This window comes from Crocodylus porosus, unplaced genomic scaffold (genome assembly GCF_001723895.1).
Source record: "Crocodylus porosus isolate Cpor-Errol unplaced genomic scaffold, CroPor_comp1, whole genome shotgun sequence".
NCBI classification, from domain to species: Eukaryota; Metazoa; Chordata; order Crocodylia; family Crocodylidae; genus Crocodylus; species Crocodylus porosus.
Genome location: NW_017728915.1, coordinates 14,159,155 through 14,163,365, shown reverse-complemented (window position 1 = coordinate 14,163,365; position 4,211 = coordinate 14,159,155). Strand labels below are relative to the sequence as shown.

At 49.6% G+C, this 4,211-nt stretch overlaps 1 long non-coding RNA gene across 1 annotated transcript in view; it reads right to left on the bottom strand.

The window, feature by feature from the left end:
* Nucleotides 1-4,211, bottom strand: part of LOC109310784 — a 25,057-nt gene that overhangs the window by 12,598 nt on the left and 8,248 nt on the right. The window lies entirely within an intron of this gene.

Here is a 4,211-nt window from a genome sequence, read left to right as displayed (position 1 = left end):
CCCCTTCTCCAGCCCTCCCTCCCCAGCCCTTTACTTAGTAGCATGGATTCTGGGTTCATCTCCCTGCAGCGGCGAGTGGGGACTGCCCAAATCTCCGAAGCTCTCTGAATTTTTTCTGAATTGATTTGGAGATCTTTGAATCTATTCGAACCTTTTTATTGGTCTCCTGATTCAATTTGGATTTGGAGATTTAGCCGCCAAATCAGGCTGAATCTTCTCCGAATCGAATCAGCACCTGAAGCCTTGCACAGCCCTAATAAAGATACTGACAGGGCTGGCTGAAGCATAAGGGTGCCTCAGTGTGGGGGCTGCCCACCAACTAGCCTGGTACTGAGGCACCCTTGTGCTCTAGCCAGCCTTTTCATAGCATGCTGAACCAGGTTGGAGCAACCTCAGGCTGGCAGACTGGCCCCTAGTGCTCCCTGCTAGCTGGATCTGCTCCACCCTGGCTCAGTGTACTGTGGTCCCAGGCACACATGTAAACAGTGTGCCCAAGAGCAATAAATTCTGGTGTGAACTGCTCTGGACTTTATTCAAGTACTGTAATTGCACATGTAGGGTGCGTCCACACATGCAAGCATGTGCGCTTGCAGCAGCTCAAACAGAAGTGGTGCAAATTTGAGCCAGAGCTTTTTGCCTTAGCACACATGCTCAGGCACGCACTTTGTTGTGGACCAAATTTTGCCACTTGGGGAAAAATAACCCTGCCTTGATACTCCCAGATCTGCAGCCAGGGGAGCTAGAGCCCGGGGCCAGCACCTGAGCTTTCCCAAGCAGCATAAAAAGCTGCCCTGTACTGGCCCCAGCACTATAAAAAGGCACCCTGGCAAGTATCTCAGGGCTACTAGCTCTCAGGAGCTTCTGGGACCCAGCCAACTGGTACCTGGGGACACTACCCCTTGTGCCAGGTGGACTTCTGAAGCAGTCTTGAGAGTTCCCTGCACCCTCTACCCACTGCAAGGGTCTGGCAGTGGGGGATGCTACCTGGCTATGACCTGCTGTACACCTGCCAGACCCAGATGGGGACTGCACAGCCAATAAAGGCATTTGCCCCTCTGAGCCAGCTGCTAGTGGACATGGTTGCAGGTTTGGCCTCTGTGCCCTGCCCAGCCTTCCTGGCACCTATTGACCAGAAGGTGTTCCAGGTGTGGTGGCTTGCTTTGAATTGTCAAAGCATGTCCTCCTGGCCCCATTTGTCCAGGTGGTCAGCCACAGCCAGCTGGGTCCAAGGTGCCAGCTTAAGCAGGCAAGGTCTTGCCACTGGCCTCCCTAGCAGGAATTCTGGTGTTCCCTATTGGAAAAATGAAAAATCCCTGATAAAAAAATCCCAAAGTCATTCTGTAAAATAACCCCAAATCCATGTTCCTCCACAAGTAAAACAAATGACCACTATAAGGAGAGAGAAAGAGTGAGACCGAAACAGCGATCAGTTGGACAATGTTTTATTGTGTTAAAGCAGTGTTAAAGCAAGTTTCTTGTCATAATAATAAAGTGAACTCTAAATACATGTATCATGAATATATATTCTACTGCCCTCCCATAGGGGCAATGGCCCCCACACAGGGGTTACAACCCCCCAACAAGGGGTTCATCCTGCACACAAGGGGTTCGCAACAGGAGATTCAGCCCCCACACAAGGGTTCGTCCCCCATGGGGGTTCATCCCCCACCCAGCCTCACCCCTGAACTTGCACCCCCAGGTCCCCATGGCTGCCCCCATAACCCCAGGCACCATCACTTAAAAAAAACAACAACCCCGGAAAAAAACCAAAAAAGAAAAGAAAAAAAAAGTCTCTACTTACCTGAGAAGCAGGGGTGGGGGGACTCCAGGGCCTCCTGGCAGAGCCCCCCAGACAGCACAGGACAGAAGAGAGGTGGGCAGCAGAGCCCGGGCTTGGGCCGCTGAGGCTATCCCTTTGCCTGGCAGTGTTCAGGCTGAGCCCCAGTCAGCCAGATGGCAGCTCCAACTGCTGGTAAGTGCTGGGGGGGTTGTTTTGTTTTTTTAAAACTATGGGGTGGGGGATCAGGGGTCAGGGAGGCTTGCGAGGGATGGGGCCGGGCAGGGCAGGGGTCAGGGGCCTTGATGGTGGGGGGATGGGCAGGGCAGAAAAGTGATCAGAGGCCTCGGGGGACTGGCAGGGGGAGGGGCCAGCTAGGGCAGGGGTTGGGGGCCTCGGGGGAGCTGGCAGGGGGCGGGGCCAGCCAGGGCAGGCCCCCATGGTCCCCTGCCCCCTCCTTCAGCCCCCCGAGCTGGCACTGGAGCCCTGGTGCTAGATACGCAGCCTGCCCAGCTGCGTTTTTCAACACCAAGGTGAGGGGCCAACCACAGAGACATTCTGGCAGCCAGAGCATCTCTGTGGAGGACCCAGCCTCCGGTTGCCTCAGGGCACGGTCTGGGACCATGCACTGTTCTGCTTTTTTAAACTTTGATTTTTTTAGACCAAGGGGTCTAATTTTCTCCCCGCATGGAAAACTTGCAGCAGGGGGAACATTTTTTGTTCCTGTACCTGCCTCCTGCCCTGCCTCAAAGGGGTTTGAGATGGGGCAAGAGGCACGTGTGCGCTTGTCTGAACACGGCTGTAGACATGTCCACTGTGTACCTCATAAACTTTAGAGCATTTATCTTTAAAACACCTGTGTTAAAATTCATTCTTCTCTCTCTAATTTACAGACAGGATAATATAGGTATAGAAGGACAAAGGTTCAGATGGTCAAAGGCATTTAAGCAGTTAATACCTATTTCGAGACTACATCCGATGGATTTTCAAGGACTTAGGTGCCTATGCAGAAGTTAATTTATATGCCTTTGAAGATCTAGGCATAAAGAATTTGTCCTGTGTCACTCAGAAAGTCTGTGACAGAGAAATGGCTTGGCTAGGCCCCTAGGCTAGTTTTTGAACCATTAGACTATCCTTGTCCTATGACTGCTGGTTTTGACCTAATTATGTCTATACTATAATTATGTCCTGTGTATAGTTTTATGTAATATTTTCTTGGGGAGCCAAAATAACAAATCCAGCACACTCCTTAAGTTACACATGATTGTATTTTGGACATTTCTGCATTCTACTGTGAGTTACGCCTCAAGTGTGCAGAGCTCGTTTTGTAGATGGAGCTTGGGAGAGTGCTATTGTAGCAAAATCCCCAGTTTTTCTTTTTTAATACACACACACACACACACACACACACACACACACTATAGATATGCATTCCCTCCCCTCCCCCAACTATTTCTGACTTTTCCTCTCACTCTCTATTCCCTATAGATAAGCATAAGTATTCTCAGACTTAGGATAAGCTTTAACATTTTTATTTTGGTAGCAAGTTTTTGGTTTTGGATATCCACAGTTTTATATTGTATTATTATTAGGTTTTAATTGATACTTACTCTTGTATATTATATTATTATCATTTTTGTGTTGATTTTTATTGTTTCATATGGATATTGTATGGTTTAGGCCTGTGTTTGTAAGTGAACCAAAGTAATGTCAAGTTTCCATTTTATGTCTAAAGTCTCCATCTTGTGTCCTCTGTCTGGGCATCCCCTGTGTTGCAGCTGTATGAGTCATGTACCTCTCCCATGTAAATTGTTTCCTGGATGAATGAGAGTGATTGGGAATGATTGAAACACAATGTAACAGGCTTCTACTGAATGGCCTTTAAGGACTGGGCCATCACCTCGGATTGATTCATCCAGGAACCAGGGACCTCACCCAGGAACAGAGAAAAGAACCCAGCATTTGAAAGATAAAAGACCCAGCAGAACCAGCAACTCTACCATTGTACCCCACCATTACAGACACCCGAAACTGCACATCCCTACATGGAGCACACATGCTCAGTAGGCCAGAGGCTGACCTTTGCCTGGGCATGCCTCCTGTCACTGGGGTCACACAAGGTCTGCCCCTATCAAAAGACCCAGTAAGATGTCCTCTCCATCTGGACCAGCATCATGCCACACCACTTATCCACCCATAGGCCCTGCCGGTGACCCACCTCTGGACAACACCTACTGGACAAGGACCCCTTTTCAGCCAGGATAGGTAGCTATCATCCCCTACCCCCTACAAAGGACTTGGACTCGGCTACTTTTCCCCACCTGGACTCCAGCACTTCCGCTGGGTCTCTTTCTCCTGCTGCCACTGTGTGTGCTTGTGTGTGTGTGTGTGTGTGTGTGTGTGTGTGTGTGTGTGTGTGTGTGAAACAATAACT